Source organism: Protopterus annectens, chromosome 2.part2 (genome assembly GCF_019279795.1).
Source record: "Protopterus annectens isolate FY-2018-M chromosome 2.part2, PAN1.0, whole genome shotgun sequence".
Taxonomy (NCBI): domain Eukaryota; kingdom Metazoa; phylum Chordata; order Ceratodontiformes; family Protopteridae; genus Protopterus; species Protopterus annectens.
The window spans coordinates 468,081,367-468,099,582 of record NC_056730.1 but is presented as its reverse complement, the minus strand read 5'-3'; the positions used below and the strand labels follow the sequence as shown (position 1 = coordinate 468,099,582).

The 18,216-nt window shown below is 44.5% G+C and overlaps 1 protein-coding gene across 2 annotated transcripts in view; it reads left to right on the top strand.

The window, feature by feature from the left end:
• The window catches only part of CERT1 (ceramide transporter 1), a 2,527,843-nt gene that overhangs the window by 1,805,259 nt on the left and 704,368 nt on the right, over positions 1-18,216 (top strand). The window lies entirely within an intron of this gene.

Here is an 18,216-nt window from a genome sequence, read left to right as displayed (position 1 = left end):
TCCCCCTGCAATCACCAGCTCAGCAAATTCTGCACCAGGACACACCACAGCAGGGCCCAGAAAGTGGATGCCCTATCCTTCCAGTGGGTAAACCTCTAAATCTATGCATTTCCCCCTCTGCCCCTTCTCTCAAGAATATTGCTCAAGATAAGACAGGACCGACCAAGGACAATCTTGATTGCCCTGGACTGGCCACGCCAGCACTGGTACTCACTTCTGCGCAGTCACCGGTGCCACCCTGACATCTACCCCAGAGCCCGACCCTCCTCACTCAGCAGGGGGGACAGATCTTGCATCTGCAACTACAAACCTTGAATCTTGCAGCCTGGCTTATTCCTTGAATTCTCCCCCAGTGACCAGCCTAAGCAAGCAGGTGCTGGACGTCATTCTGGAAGTCAGAAGACCCAGTACAAGGAAATCCTATGCTGATAAGTGGAAAAGGTATTGCTCCTGGATTCAATCTAAAGGTGAGGACACAGCACTGCCCTCCCTACCTCTAATCCTGGATTACTTGGCAGATCTACTCCACAGAGGCCTATCCTTCTCCTCCATTAAGATCCATGCATCTGCCATCTCAGCTCATTACAGCACTGAGCCTTCTCTCTTCTCTCACCCTCTCATCAAACAGTTCCTGAGAGGGGCAAACAACTTAAGGCTGCCAAGGAGAGCACCCACCCCTGCTTGGGACCTTAACTTTGTACTGGAAAAGCTCACGCTACCCCATTTTGAGCCTGCAGTGTCAGCAGAGTCAAAATTTCTCTCTTGGAAAACAGCCTTGCTTCTGGCCATCACTTCAGCTAGAAGAGTGTCTGAGCTGCAAGCAATTATGGCTGTGGAACCCTTCATTATTTTCATGCTGACAGGGTCTCCCTCAGGACTAATCCTTCCTTTATGCCTAAAGTGGTGTCCAGTGTGGCTCTCAAACAGTCTATCCATTTGCCAACCTTCTTCCCTAATCCTCAAAATAAAGGGAAAGAATCCTGCACTCCTTGGACATGCACAGACAGCTCAAATTCTACCTGGATAGGATTAAGCCCTTCAGGAAATCTGACCATTTACTACTCAGTTTTTCACCAGGGGCAGAGGGCAAGGCCATTTCAAAACAGACAGTTTCCAAATGGATAGCACACTGTATCCATTTTTCTACAAACACCATGGGAAACCAATCCGTCAGGGGGTCAGAACACACTCCACTAGGGCAACTTCTACCTCTACAGCATTACTCAGGGGAGTCCCTACCAGGGACATTCTGGAAGCTGCTACCTGGAGGTCTGTACACACATTCACCAAGCATTACCACCTGCCTATATTTTCCAAATCCAGGGTGGGTTTTACAACAGCAGTCCTGCAGGGCATATTAGCCAGCCCAAACGCTTCTTGACCGCCTCCACCCTTTCTTCAGCTTTGGGAATCAACCCAAGTGTAATGACTGCAACAGTGAAACACAAAGAATTATAGTACAGTTGTGTACACTTACCATAAATGTAGATGTTAGTGTGTTCACTGTTGCAGTCTTGGTGTCCCTCCCTCCAGCCCCCTTCTCTCTGTCTCTCTCTCTCTGTCTCTCTCCTTCCTCTCTATGTGTATTACTCACCCCTTACAGGGGTATTGGTATTTACTTTTTATTGGTTGTGGTTTTCCCACCATAGCTTAGCTTGCTATGGGGGGGGGGGGCTCCTGACATTTGGGACAAGAAAAACTGATGTAATGGCGTTGGCTGCCTGTTTTTATACCCCTGACAACCTGACGTTGGTCCTGGAGCTACAGCAACCGACACAGAAATATTAAGTGTCTGGTATTTGGGCTGAATGAGGGCTTACCTGCAGGCAGATAACCCAACTGTGATGACTTCAACAGTGAATACACTCGAACATCTATGTTTATGGTAAGTGTACACAACTGTCCTTTTTCAAGAACTTGCCTAAAAAAGGCACTATGGAGCCTTTGCTAACAGCCAAAATCCTAGAGGTGCCAGGAGCAAACAGTCTTGCCAAGCAGCGAGGTTAGTCAGCCATGGCTTCCCAAGCTTACAGGAACTGGATCCCCTTTGATTGACACCAAAAACTGAGCCAGTTATTAAAATCAGGTTATTTTTGTTTATACTGTGACATCATTCTAGGTGAGGATCGTAAGCTGCTCAGGGCTTGCGATATACCTGCCTCTGACACATACTGAGAGGGAGAGTTCAGCCATGTCTCTCTTCATATAGTCCAGTGAGATATGTCTCAGGTCATTCACACCAACATGAACTATGACAGTCATAATGGTACTTGTTGCTGCAAGACCTGGGTGCATGCGTGATCTGACGAATCTTGGCAGTGGACAGGCAGCTCACCGTGACTTTCTCCCTGTCTAACCTGGTGAGTGGGGCATCTGTGTGTCTCATTATTGAGTCTCCAATGTCAAGAAAAAAATTTTTTTTATTTTTTTTTTTTTTTGTGTGTGTTATGCCTTACTGGCTTGGTGGGTGAGACACTGGTGTTGCCTTGTGTCATGGGTGCTATGGGGACTGCGTTAGTTGTAGCAGTCTTGTGTTTTAGAGGTCTGTGGTGTTTCAGTAAGTTTTTAAAGCAAACCTCTGCATAGGTGTTTGATGCGTACTATGTGTGCAAGTAGTGGTATGTGTATGAGTAATGGTACTATGAGCATATGTAGTGATGGGTGAGTTGACAACCTTAGGGTTACCCTTTGAGTGAGAGTGAGCATGGTTTTAGATTCTTGGTGTAAATACATCTCTCATACTCTGTAATGGAGTGTGTTATTAGTAGAGAGTTGTCGGTGTACATGAGGCAATTGCTACACTGCCTCAAGAGACCCAATTCAACAAGGCTGGCAGGAGAAATAAGGGTAGTCCAACTGTCCGTAATGCTACATTGAAGACTGATGTTCATCGTGGTACCCTGCTGCAGTCATCACACTTGAGTTATCCTGCCGTCAGGCGGTCCCACAGTCGGCCCGAATTCCAAAGTCTTGGCCCAGCGTCGGTTGCTGTCGCTTCCTCCCTGACGTCAGAGCGCCAGGGGTATATCAGTGGCATCCGACGCCATTTTCTTCAGTCTTTCTTGCCACGCGGTGCCCGAAGCAGAAGCAGTTTGCAAGTGCCAGTCTGCCAGCTCCTGAGATTTACGAAAAGTATTTCAGCCGAAGTCTTCTTTAAAGCTAAGTACCCCGTTGGGGAAACTTTTCTTGCCTCAGACCGATGTCAGACAAAGTTAATAATTGCATTTCTTGTGGGAAGCAAATACCGCATAAGGATTTTCACTCTTACTGTATACCTTGCTTAGGGCCAGACCACGACGTCTCGGCCTGCCGTTTTTGTGCTAGGTTTAACAAGCGCACTATTAAGCGCCGAGCGGAGTTCGCCCTTCATTATTTTGGCAAAAAATGTAATTATATCTTGTCGTCGGATATACCAACGCCAGTTTTAGGCAAAAAACTCAAGGATAAGGACAGACATCCGAGGCCTGCACCGAGTACTGAGATCACGCTAAGGCCGACTACTGGTTCTCCGGTTCTCAGCGAGGCGCCTACGCAGCCCCTGACTACTGATGAAACTATTTTACCGGCGACTTCAGTACCCGAGGTCGCAGGTTCCTTGGTCTCCATTCCCACTGCAGATAACGACGCCACTCTTGGCGGAGAAACGGAAAGTTTAGCGAGGCCTGCCATTTCTGAAGGCGTTTTCAGGCCTACCGCCTTCTCTATTAAATCGTTCACTAAATCTAAAGCTCCAATGAAAATTAAAAAACAGGGTCCTCAGACCCCCTCTCAAGGCCCCATGCCTAAAAAACAGATGCTTAAAATGGCTGAGGATTTGATTACACTCATCAGGGGTTCTCAACCCCCCCCCCCCCAGACAAAAGACCCAGGTTGGAGGAAGACTACCCTTCCTCAGACCAGGCTTCTATTACCTCAGACCTTTCTGAGGACCAGGATTACACCTATTCCCCATTTGAAGACTCTGATGCTGAGGAGTCTATTCCCTCGGTCTCCCCCCTGAGGACTACTCTTTTGGGGAAAGCCTACATACATTGAGAGAGCACTTCCAATGGGGAAGGCCAAGATTACTCAGATTCCAAGAAAAGGCTCAGGAAATTTCTGCTGCTTCCCCAGCATAACCCCTGGCTATTCCTCCTGTCTTAGATATTTTGGATGATGTCTATGCAGAAGCCAGTCTTAATCCAGACTCTTTACCTCCTGCCCCTGTTAAACCAGACAGATATTACCGGGTTCCTGATTCTCACCAGTTCCTTTATAAAAGCCCTACTGCTGACCCAGAGACTATTTCTCAGGGTCCCAAGGGGGTTAAGGCCTCTACTGCTAAAAACCCTTTACCTTCAGAGAGAGATTCCATAGCATTAGAAAGGGGGGGAAAAAAGGTGTATACATCAGCCACTTTAACCATGAGGGCATTAAACTGTCAATTTCATATGTTAAAGTACCAGCAGTTCTTGCTATCTCAGCTGAAAAGCAAAATGACACAAACAGAAAAACCAGATTTGAAAGAGTTGTAGGATTTGTTGCATGGAGCAGAACAAGTGGGGAAACATACCTTACAGTGTGGTTTTGATGCTTTAGAGGCCTCATGTAGAGCTGCTGTCACGGGGTCTGTCATACGTAGACACGCTTGGCTCAAAGAGCAAACCTTACCAGATCATGTCAAAGCAAAGTTGTTAGATGCACCACTACAAAAAGATGTGTTGTTCGGTGTTAAAGCTGAGGAGGTACTAAAAAAATGGAGGAAAAAGCGAAATCTATGCAAACAGTTAAAGATTTCTTGCAGGTGCAGCCTCCACGCTTCAGCAGAAACTGGCCTTCAAAAAATTGGTCCTTTCCAGCCACGGACAGACCCCAAAGGGGTAGATACAGATGCCCAAGGGGTAGAGGACAACCTCAAGGATCTTACAGAGCTAGGCAGTGACAAGCACCAGCCCCAAGAGGTGGAGAAGATAGACCACAGTCATTTAGAAAACAGACACAATGACTTTCCCGTATGCCTGCCAAGCAAAGCTGTAATGGCAGCACCTTTGGGCGGAAAACTGGCCTTATTTTCAAAAAACTGACACATTGTTACAAAGGACAAATGGGTTCTGGATATTATAGACAGAGGCTACAGGTTCCACTTTCACACCCTTCCAAAAATGAGAGGCATGCCAAACCTGCCACAAAATCAATGGGCAGAGGCACAAAAACAAATTTCCACTCTCATTTTATTTATTTTATTTATTTTACATTTGTTGACCGGGCTAGTCTGGCTGGATACATGTCCATTTTCAGCAGAGGCCCGAGGAGAAAAGCTCCACTAAATACTAAGTACATTACAAATAATCATTACTGTTAAGAAATCGCAAAAATTGGAAGTCATAACAACACACAGAATGAAAGATAATTTCAAAGAGAAACAAGTTTACAATAAGCATGGATATGAAAGCAATTCAAGAGGTACCTGCAAAAGAACAAGGTCAAGGTTTTTATTCAAGACCATTTCTGGTACCAAGGAAGGACAAAGATTGGAGACCCATCTTAGACCTATCTATTCTAAACACATATCTAGAGGTACCAGAATTCAAGATGCTCACAGGAGGCATACCTGCATGTCCCTATCAGACAAGATTGCAGAAGATACCTCAGATTTCTTGCAGGTTCAACCCATTATCAATTCTCTGCATTGCCCTTTGGCTTATCTACTGCGCCCAGAGTGTTTACGAAATGCCTGGCATCAGTAATTGCTTTCTGCAGACAATGAGGAATACAAATCTACCCATATCTGGACGACTGCCTGATCCAAGTGGACAGCAAGGACATTCTATTGCAACATCTGGCGTTTGTAATAAAACTGTTAAACTGCCTGGGGTACACAGTGAACAAAAAGAAATCAAAACTAATACCCTCTCAACAGATAATTTTCCTGGGTGCCAGCTTAAATGCAATGGCCCAGATGGCTTACCTCATGCCAGACAAACAAGGGCAACTGTCTCAATACTTCAACAAAATGGCAACTTTAACCAGGCTAACTGCAAGGAAAATCCTGCAGGCTCTGGGGTTCATGGCGTCTTGCATCCTACTAATACCATTTGCAAAGCTGCATATGAGGAAACTACAATGGTACCTAAAAAATGTATGGTCTCAACACAGCCACAGCTTGGAAACAATTTTACCACTTATTCCATGCCTTCAAAAGGAATTTTTGTGGTGGGCTCAAACATGCCAAAGAAGCACGGGTCTCCCTTTCTGTATACCACAAGCAAGTCAAATCATCACAACAGATGCCTCAGACTACGCCTGGGGAGCACACATGGCAGATCAGTGCATCCAGGGAAAATGGTCCCAAAAACAGATGCACTTATGCATCAACCAAAAGGAGATGCTAGCTGTGCAAAATGCTCTTATGACCTTCAAGGTCCTACTGCATCCAGGCCAGCTATTAATAAGGACACACAACACCACAGTCATGTGGTACATAAACAAACAGGGAGGGACGCATTCATACCCCCTGTGCAGGCAAGCTATGACCCTGTGGAACACAGCATTGGAATTACAAGTTCAGCTACAGGCACAATTCCTGCCAGGGAAGGAAAATACACTGGCAGACAACTTAAGCAGAAATGTAACAGATCCACGCGAATGGAAGTTGCATCCTCAAGTCTTCTCAAAGATAACTCAAGCATGGGGACAGCCAGACATAGATCTATTTGCTACCCACAGAAATTACCAGTTGGAAAAATTCTGCTCAAGGACCTATCATCCACAGGCCTGGAAAGGGGATGCACTCTCTTTCGATTGGACAGCATTGACAGTCTATGCCTTCCCGCCTCTACCTCTACTGACCAAAGTCCTATTAAAAACCAGAGCAGAGAGGCTACAAATGATTCTCATTGCTCCAGACTTGCCACGACAGCACTGGTATCCTCTCCTAAAGAGCCTGTCACACTCACCACCATGGACCCTACCTCCAGTTCCTCTTCTGTTGTCCCAGCACAACTACAAGACCCTTCACAGCCAGCTCAGGATTCTAAATCTAGCTGCATGGAAAATACCTTAATTTGCCAACAGACTCTCCTCTCCAAGGAGGTACAGGATGTCGTCTTGGAGGCCAGGAGACCCTCTACTAGAAAAACCTACTCCGCCAAATGGAAACTATTTTGTTCCTGGAATCAAGCAAAGGGCCAGAATCCTTGGGTAATAAATATACCTCAGATTTTACAGTACCTAGCTGAGATGTTAAACAGTGGCCTTTCCTTCTCTTCCATCAAGATCCATGCTTCAGCCATTTCAGCACAATACAATACGGATCCTCCTTTATTCTCACATCCTCTATTAAGGTAGTTCCTCAGAGGGGCAAAAAATATAAAACCCCCATGGAAACCACCAGCTCCAGCTTGGGACCTCAACTTCGTATTGGAGAAGCTGACACTGCCTCCTTTTGAGCCGGCTTCTTCAGCAGAGCTACAATACTTGTGGTAAACAGCCTTGCTTCTGGCTATTACCTCAGCACGCAGGGTTTCGGAGCTACAGACCCTCATGGCTGTGCAACCATTCATCATTTTCCATCAGGACAGGGTTTCCTTACGAACCAACCCTACCTTCATGCCAAAGGTAGTATCCAGTGTGGCTTTGAATCAGACTATTCATTTACCTACCTTTTATCCAAATCCACAGAACAAAGGGGAGAGGCTACTACACTCTTTGGACATTCACAGGCAACTTCGTTATTACTTGGGCAGAACAAAGTCATTCAGGAAATCTGAGCAGCTTTTTGTGTCCTATGCTACAGGTGCTCAAGGAAAGGCTATTTCCAAACAGACTATTTCAAAATGGATAACCCACTGCATACGCTTTTGTTATTCATTTCATGGAAAATCAGTGCCTGTATACATCAGATCCCACTCCACCAGGGCTAAAGCTACCTCAGCAGCTTTCCTCAGGGGGGTCCCTACCAAGGACATTTTGGAAGCAGCTACTTGGAGTTCAGTGCACACTTTCACCAAGCACTACCACCTTCCACTATACTCAAAATCTAGAGCGGGCTTTGCCACAGCAGTCCTGCAGGGCATTCTAGCCCCTCCTAATTCTGCTTAGTACCAGCCCCCCTTACTTAGCTTTGGGATTCTATCCAAGTGTGATGACTGCAGCTGTATGCACGATGAACATAGTACAGTTTTGTACCTACCATAAATGTAGATGTTCGAGTGCGCATACAGCTGCAGTCCAGGTTACCCTCCCTCCATCCCCTCTTAGGGCAGGGCTTATGACAAACACCTTTAACATACAACCTATTTGGGGTATTCCTTTATGGTGTATTTGTTTGCAACTGCTGTTTTGATTTATCTGCTTATGTATGTTTGCATAACATCATGTATTGCCTTCCTTTCTGGGGGCACCTGACATCTGGGGCAAGAAAAACTGAAGAAAATGGCGTTGGCTGCCTCTTTTATACCCCTGCCGCACTGACGTCAGGGAAGAAGTGAAGACAACCGACGCCGGACCTAGACTTCGGAATTCGGCCGACCGAGGGCCCGCCTGACGGCAGGATAACCCAAGTGCGATGACTGCAGTTGTATGCGCACTCGAACATCTACTTTTATGGTAGGTACAAAACTGTACTTTATAAATCTTAGATACTTGGATGATTTGTTCATCCTGATGAAATTGTTATTGACTTCATCACATACCTTAATAATAATAATTTTTTGAGATTCACGTACATCTGCAAGGAATTTGTCAATTATTTAGACACTACAGTCTTTGTCAAAGTGGGTAGATTTGTTTCCAGTATTTATAGGAAACCTACTTGTAGTAATTCCTAGCTCCATTGTTTGAGTTTTCATCCTGATAAGCAGAAAGTGGCTTTAGTGAGGGGGTCAGTCTATTAGACTTTCTCGTATGATTTCTGATGACACCTTGTTTTTGTTGGAAGCTAGTAAACTAAAAGAAATGTTTCTAGAAAGAGGTTGCCCACTGGACACCATACAAAGGATCACCCTTGAAATGCTTGAAAACTGGGGTGGTAAGTTTTAATCCTTGTTTAGGGGGTCATGAGTCTCCCACCACAACCTTACCTTTGGTTACTACAGTTGATACATGTCCCTGGCAAAGGGCTTTTATATTTAAAAATTCCAGGGAATGTCGCATAAAAATATTCCAGTAGTTCTTAGCAATGTTAGCAATATTAAGTCTAGCACAGACATATTGGACAAGTTTAGGTACACAGCTCTTGTTTTGTATACAGGAGTGGTGGCAATCTCAAGACACCTTTGGAAAAAAATCATCCAGTTTTGGTCATTGTACTGGGTCCACCACAGGCACTAGGAAATGTGGCACAAATGCACAGTGCCCCTATAGTTACACGGGTTACAGTCTTGCACTAGGTAATATTACATCAGATAGAATTTTTTTTCACAAGCGTTCTTGTGACTGCAGCAAAGCAGTTTAACTGGTCAAATGTGAAACATGTCTAGCTTTTTATATCGTAAGGCTGAATGCACTTTTAAAAACAGAATTTATGAACATTTATATGATATCCAGTCTAGAAGTACTAAAAATGCTGTCTGTAAACATTCTTTGGAATGTGGCAACTTTCACAGATTTTTATTTGGCATTTTAGATTCTGTGGATAACAATCCAAGGGGGGTGGTGCTTGGGAGAGGAATCTCGACTACAGGGAGCTTTATTGGCAGATGAGACTAGATGCCACTCATTTTCCTGGTATCAGTGACTGTATTTCAGTGCACCCAGTACTAAAGTTAAGAGCTACTGAAGTGTCACTTTTTTTTTCATTTTAGTGACATTAGTCGAGTTTCTTATGACTACCAAGCCATATTTTTTTTTTTTTTTTTTTTTTTTTTTTTTTTATTTACAAAACAGTTTTTTTTTCTAATGGACAATTTTTAAGAAACAATTTCCAAACCACAATGTTCATATTTGCATTTTTAATCTGTCAAAAAAATAACCCTTTTATGTTTTGGTTTTAACTTTCTTAAACTTGTTTTTTTTAAGGTTTTTTGTATGTGCCGTAACTGTTGTGCTATTTATGTAAGTTTTGTGCCTTTAAGAAACTTAAGTTTTTCAGTGGAGGACATTTAAACCAATTTGAATCTCAAACAGTTAGTGCTGAGGAACTCCATGGGTACATTGATTTGGACGAACACGCTTACCCTTTTACCGTAATTTTTACTTTCCTGTTGGTTGGAATTGGACAAATAACGTTTCTACAGACACTATTTTTGCTGTTAGGTGACCGTTGTTTTTACGGTGGGATATTTTACAAGATTTGGGTACTACCCGTGGATTCTGAATATCTGCTTTTTACACACTGCACATTTATTTAGTCTCATCCAAAGGATGACACTACACGAGTTCCCAGATCCCTGACTAGTGAATCATCTTTTAAGGGTGTTTTATTGATGACATAGTAACCTTGGGTGGTAGCCTTTCCAGAAGGTAATATAATGAATTTCGTGGTATTGAGTTTTAAGCCATGGCTTTGGCACCAAACGTTTGTCTGTATTAGACCTTCCTAAAATGTGTTGTCTTCTTCGGGGAATTCATTGACTACTCTGAGTGCAGTCATCTGTGAACTTGGTCAGCCAAAGGCATTTGACTTTGGCCTTGACATCCGAGAAGTTGATACCAGAGAGGAGTGGGCCCAGAGTAGTGCCCTTGGGGACTCCACTGGTGACCAGACTCGTCGTAGTGGTGGCCTCACTGATTGTAACCTTCTGGGTCCTGTCAGTGAGTCAGCTAGCTTTCCTGCATGTTACAAAGGGATTTATACTTAGTTCTATAAGTTTGTCGATAATGCCTGAGTGGGATATTGTATCATATGTTTTAGCCAGATCTAGGTATGCAGTATACGCTGTTTCCGCCTCATCCATTGCCTTGGTGACCTTTTCAAAGAAGTCCACCAGATTAGGTAAGCATGACCTTCCTTTGATAAAGCTAAACTGTGGAAAAACCAAACTTTTTATATAGTGGCATTCAAAAAAATGCTCTTGCTTGGTGCAAGTAGTAGTCATAGAGAGGAAATGGCTACATGGGGGGAGTTTTTGATGGAATTAGGTTTGACTGACACACTCAAAATGTTTAAGTAGGATATAAAAAATGTTCTATTAGGTCAGAGAAATGCTCAAAAAAGGTTGGAAGAAGGTTGGGTTAATGTAATTGGGAAGAATATCAGCCTCAGGCAGTGGCACAATGTCTACCAGATCACAGAATGTGTTACTTGTTAATGGAAGTTGAGAACAGATGCATGGAAATGTTTCCACAAATACTTTTACACTTCAGGTATAACCGAACATGTGTTCCTGAATATGGCTTTGCATTGTTGGAGATGTTTGGATATTTCACAGGGGAAATGGTAGCTGGGACTGTCCAAAGTTAGTTGTATACAAGAGACAGCTACAGAAGCTGCAGAGTGGCATGAAAAAAGCATTATTTGGAAATATTGTTATTGTTGGTGAAAAAGGTGATCATCAAAAGTAATAAGAAACCAAACCACCTAAAATCTGAGGAGTTATATAGAGTACTATAGGAGCTATCCATAGCTGAGGAACTGTTCGTAACCAGTGGCAAGTGTTAATGGTAGATAAACAAATGGCTCACATGGTACAATAACCAGAGCAAAAGGGAGGTGTCCTAGAATGGAGTAAAAGGATAGGTTGTTTAATCCACTCTCCCTCTTCCTTGGCTTGAAAGAAGAAGTTTGAAGAGGCCTTTAAATTTTAGAAAAAGCTTTCTTATTTTGCGATAAAACGTTAGAGGAATTTAAGAATGTTTTCTGATTCATATCTATACAGCTGACAAATATGAATATAGTTTTACAGATTAAAAATTCTGCATGCATTTGCTGAGCGGATTGGCAAGTGCAGCCCACCAGCCTCATCACAGGTGAACATCACATTACTGACGTACCAGCTAGGTGAGCAAGGGGTAATTTTGCTGAGCTGTTTTATGATTTGATTTAGCAAACCATAGTCACTTTTATTTAGTAGAGGTCTTCATTTATAGACCTGTTTTTGAATTGCACTGTCTTGATGAAACCAGTAGTGCAAGTTTAGCTTAAGCATTTGTCAAGCTGTTATGCTCAGTTTCTGAATCTGGCTCATTATTTTAAGTCCCTCAGCCTAACCTGAGTATAATCGGTTCCAACATTACACAATGTGAGAAAAGGCATAAACAACCTGTCCGCATTTTACTGATGATTTTCTGTTTGCATTATGTTCATGTGTTAGAATTTACAGATAAATGACCAAGCCCTAGATGTCTTTATTTTATGTGCATATGTTGTGGAAAAGTCAGGTGTAAATATTTTTCCTTAAACCTTTATGCACCTAATTTCTTTCTTGGTGGTTCTTTAAAACTAAACAAAAAAAAATTGTGATTGTGCTACTTTTGGGCCAGTAATAGTAGAGTAAGAGTTTTACATTGATATTAATGACCATATTGAGATTCTCTGTCTTGCAACTTGTAAAACTGTTGTTCGTTTGCCTATCAGTAAATATCCTTTGTGACCTGAGTCTGGATGATGTTGTTTGTGTTTCACTGTTGCAGTCATTGCATTTGGGTTATCCCTGCCAAGATAGCCCTCATTCGTCCCCGAATACCAGAGGCTTAGTATTTCTGTGTCGGGTGCTGTCGCTTCAGGACTGATGTCATGTCATCAGTAATATAAAGTAAGGCAGCCGACGCCATTACATCAGTCTTTCTTGCTTAGTAGCCCAAAGCAGAAGCAGTTCGCACGAGTGCCGTTCGGCCTCTACCTGAGTTTCGTTTTCCGAACTGAAGTTGAAATCTTCTAAAGCTAAGTACCCCCATTGGGGATCCTTTTTTTCTTGCTCTAACCAATGTCAGAAAAAGTCAAAAACTGTCTCGCCTGTGGAAATCAAATACCACACCAAGACTTTCATTCTTACTGCATCACTTGCTTGGGTCCAAACCACAGTGTCCCCTGCTGTCGCTTTTGTGTCTTGTTCAACACCAGAACTATACATCGTCGGGCCCTTATTGTAGCTAGATATTTTCGCTCTCAGTCCTTGATTTCCAATATGGCTTTGGTAAGCCATCCGACATCAGATCTTCTGAAAAACATAAGAATAAAGACAGACACAGACCGCACAGGTCCAAACCTACTGATGATGCTTCCTTTAAGCTAGTTGGCAGTTCTCAGGTCCTCAGTGAGGCACTTTCGCAGCCCCTGATGCCCGCTTCTGTGGATTTGCGGGCCACTACCGGGACTTTTTATGAGTCCGGTATGCTGCAAAACTCTTCATTGACTAAGGATCCTGTGGTTGTCTCCACCTTGGATGGGTCCGGAGGCGCTGAGCAGGCACCGGCTTCAGAGGAAGTACTTCGTACTATCGATGCTCGACACAGACTGATGACTTCTTTTGCGTCTTCTGTTCTTTCGAAAACTACAGAGTTTCTAAGGCCTAGGGTATGAACCACACCCAAGAAACCGACGACCCCATCTCAGGCACCTGCTTCCTTGCCTCAGTCTCAAATACTTAAAATGGTGGAAGAAACCAAGCTACCCCTTCCAAAAGAAAGAGATTTGTCCCCAGTAGTCTTATCTGAACAGGAGTCCGATGACTCTGATGCCTCTGAATATGAAGACACGCAACCCCGCTCTGCTTATGAGGATTCTGATGCAGAGGAATCCATTCTTTCAGCCTCTCCACCCGAAGATTTTTCCTTTGGGAAAACCCTTCATACTTTAAGGGAGCATTTCCAATGGGAATGTCAGGACTACCCTCAGTCTCAAAAGAGACTCAGGGAATTTTTAGATCTTCCACAGCACAGACGCCTGGCCATTCTTCCTGTCCTGGATGTTGATTTCATGGAATCTAGTTTTAACTCCTGACACCCTTCCTCCTGCTCCCTGGAAACCTAACTGGTTTTACAGAGTCCCTGACTCTCACAAATTTATTTTCAAAAATCCTACTGCTGACCCTGAGGTTGTCTCCCAAAGGCCAAAAGGAATTAAAGCAACTTCTGCTAAGAATCCCATCCCCTCAGATAGGGATTCCCGAGCATTAGACAGATGGGGTATAAAAGTATACACCTCTGCTACTCTTGTTATTAGAGCACTAAATTGTCAGTTCCAGCAGCATACCATGGAACTCCTCAAACAAAATATTGACTTTTCCTGCTTGTGCAGAAAATAGAGTGGCAAGAATTAATGCATTCTGCAAGTCAAGTAACTAAGCACAACTTACATTTTGGTGTTGATGCCATAGAAGCAACTTGCAGGGCAGCAGTCACCGGTTCTGTCCTTAGAAGGTATGCTTGGCTTAAGGAACAGACCATGCCAAATCTAAACTATTGGATGCACACTTGCACAAAGACAGCTTATTTGGCACCAAGGCAGAGGAGGTCTTAAAAAAGATGGAAGAAAAAGCTAAATCTATGCAGACAGTTACGGATTTCCTGCAGGTCCAGCCACCCAGGTTCAGTAGGCATTGCCCCTCCAAACACTGGTCCTTTCCTGCCCCCTGCTGGTCAGTTCAGCACAGACCCCTCCCAAGACAACAGCCACAGGGAATGCAGAGATCAAAGCAATGGAATACCTCCACTTCTAAACCAGGGAGTGCAAAGCCACCCCTTAAAGGTAAGAACTCACAATGACTCTCCACTTCCACCCCCTCCCTCTCCACTTGCCCCGGGCTGAAAACGTTCCTTCTGCGCAAGCACCTGGGCCACCATTACCAACAACCACTGGGTCCTCAACATAGTGTCCCAGGGATACAAATTTTCTTTCCACACTCCACCAACCCCAAAATGGTTCCCAGATCTACCTCCAAACCAGTGGGCAGAGGCCAAAATGCAAGTCCTTTCCCCCCTCTCCATGAGGGCAATGGAGCACGTTCCTGCAGAATAGATAGGCCAAGGTTTCTACTCCAGGCTGTTCCTGGTACCAAGAAAAGAGGGCACCTGACACCTCATCTTCAATTTATCCATTCTAAACACCTTCCTGGTGATGCCAAAATTCAGATTGCTTACCTTTCAGCAACTACTACCTATGCTCTCCAAGGATGCCTGGCTAGCCACCCTAGACCTAAAAGAGGCCTACACACCCCAGTCAGGGAATTATGCAGCAAGTTTCTACGTTTCAGGGCAGGATCTCTGCAGTTTCAGTTCTGTGCACTTCCCTTTGGCTTATCTACTGCTCCGAGTTTTCACAAAATGCCTGGCTCCCGCCATTGCTTTTTGCAGGCAAAGAAATATTCAAATTTACCCATACTTAGACTACCTAATTCAGGCAGACAGTCAGGAAAAGCTGCTCAAGCACCCGGCCTTTGTAAAGGACCTGCTGACCTCCCTAGGGTACACTATCAGTGAAAAGAAATCCAAACTATTACCCACCCAAAAAATTATATTCCTGTGAGCAAGCCTGGACACAGCATCCCAGATGGCATTCCTTACACCAGAAAAATAAACTTACCTGTCAGCCTATTTCTCTCAACTAGCCACCAGACCCCAGTTATCCGCAAGGAAAGTCCTGCAAGCCCTGGGGTTCATGGCATCTTGCATTCTACGCATTCCATATGCCAGTCTGCATATGAAGAAACTTCATTGGTACCTAAAAACCCTTTGGTGTCAACAATCTCAAGACCTAGAAACTCTTATACCAGTGATAACCTTGTCTAAGGAAAGATTTCCTTTGGTGGGCAGCACCATGCTACCACAACAAGGGACAACCCTCCTCACCATGCCACCCAGACCCTCACCAGAGACGCATTAGACTATGCCTGGGGTGCACACCTGAATGGCAGGTGTGTACAGGGCCAATGGAGCCCACATCAAATAATCTGCACATCACCCAAAAAGAGATGTTAGCTGTCCAGTACGCATTGACAGCTTTCAAACCCCTTCTGTCCACAGGGGCTCTACTGATCAAAACAGACAACACCACAGTGATGTGGTATATCAACAAGCAGGGAGGGACTCACTCCTACCCTCTATGCAGGCTCGCCATGAGCATTTGGCGCACAGCCCCAGCCATGCAACTACACCTGTTAGCACAATTCCTGCCAGGCTGTCTAAACTCTCTGGCAGACAACTTAAGCAGAAATCTTCTGGACCCACAGAAGTGGCTGCTAACCCAAAGAACCTTCACCCTCATAACTCAGAAGTGGGGCACCCCGAAGGTAGATCTCTCTGCTTCCCACTCCAATCATCAGCTCAGAAAGTTCTACACCAGGGAGCCTCACTGCAGGGCCTGGAAAGTGGAAGCTCTATCTTTCCAGTGGGTCAATCACTCAGTCTATGCATTTCCCCCACTACCTCTCATTACCAGGGTACGGCTCAAAATAAAGGAAGAAAAACCAAGGACTAATCCTGATTGCCCCAGACTGGCCACGCCAGCACTGGTGTACCCACTGCTGTGCAGCTTGTCCCCTCTGCTACCATGGCATCTCCCTCAGATCCCAACACTCCTGACCCAGAGGGAAGAAGAATTCATGCATCCCCAATTGCAGACCCTCAATTTGGCAGCCTGGCATATTCCCTGACCACTGTACAAGCTCCCAATCTCAGTAAAGATGTTATACGTGAGGCCAAACACCCTAGCACTAGAAAGTCTTATGCTGACAAATAGAAAAGGTTGTGCACCTGGATCCAGGCTAAGGGAGCCGATACGGCACAGCCCTCCCTACCTCTCATCCTAGATTACCTAGCTGACCTACTACACAGGGATCCATACTTTTCCTCTATTAAAATTCATGCCTCTGCTATCTCTGCTCATTTCAGCACTGAGCAGCCACTTTTCTCACACCCTCTCATCAAACAGTTCCTCAGAGGGGCTAGCAACTTGAGGCCACCCAGAAGAGCACCTACCCGAGCTTGTGACCTAAACTTTGTATTAGAGAAACTCACCCTGCCCCACTTTGAACAAGCTGCTTCAGCAGAATTAAAGTTTCTCTGATGGAAGACAACCTTGCTTCTGGCCATCACTTCAGCAAGAAGAGTATCCAAACTACAAGCACTAATGGCTGTGAAGCCCTTCATCATTTTCCATGCTGACAACGTCTTCCTCAGGACTAACCCATCCTTCATGCCAAAAGTGGTGTCCAGTGTGACTCTCAACCAATCCATTCATTTGCCCACCTTTTTTCCTAACCCACAAAACAAGGGGGAAAGAATACTGTACTCTCTAGATGTGCACAGACAGCTCAGATTCTATCTAGACAGGACTAAATCATTCAGAAAGACTGATCAGTTTTTAGTCAGCTTTGCTGCAGGAGCAGAGAGCAAAGCCATATCCAAACAAACCATTTCCAAATGGATAGCACACTGCATCCATTTATGCTACAATAAACACGGGAAACCTCCCCCTAAGGGGGTCAGAACTCACTCTGCCAGAGCAACCTCTACACTTCCCTCAGAGGAGTCCCCACCAGGGACATCCTGGAGTCTACAACATGGACGTCATGCCGTCACCAAGCATTACCACCTGCCTATCTTCTCCAAATCCAGGGCAGGCTTTGCCACTGCAGTCTTGCAGGGCATCCTAGCCAGCCCCCAGTCTTCTTGACTGCCTCCACCCTTTTCCTCAGCTTTGGGAATCAACTCAAATGTGATGACTGCAACAGTGAAATACGAAGAACTTAGTACAGTTGTGTACACTTACCATAAATGTACATGTTAGAGTGTATTCACTGTTGCAGTCTTGGTTTCCCTCCATCCATCGTCCTTTCTCTCTCTCTCTCTCTCTCTCTCTTATTACAAGGAACTTTTTGGTATTTACTTTCTACTGGTGGGGTTCTTCCACCATATCCTGGCTCCCACTTGGAGGCTCCTAACAGTTAGGGCAAGTAAAACTGATGTAATGGTGTCGGCTGCCTTACTTTATACTACTGACGACCTGACGTCAGTCCTGAAGCGACAGCAACCGACCCAGAAATAGTAAGCCTCTGGTATTCGGGCCGACTGAGGGTTACCCTGGCTGGGATAACCCAAATGTGATGACTGCAACAGTGAATACACTCGAAAATCTACATTTATGGTAAGTGTACACAACTGTACTTTCTTAGAACTGTACTATTTTGCTGTGTTTCTGCAACCTTTCCCTAGAATACTTTTATGTTTGAACATATCAAACCTGGCTCCTGATATTTTTTTTTTTGACTTGCAATTTTTTCTTGATGCTTCTGTCTCATCTCCTTTACCAAACATCAAGTCGCTTCCCTACTGGACTGAAGCCCATTCATTCTCCTGATT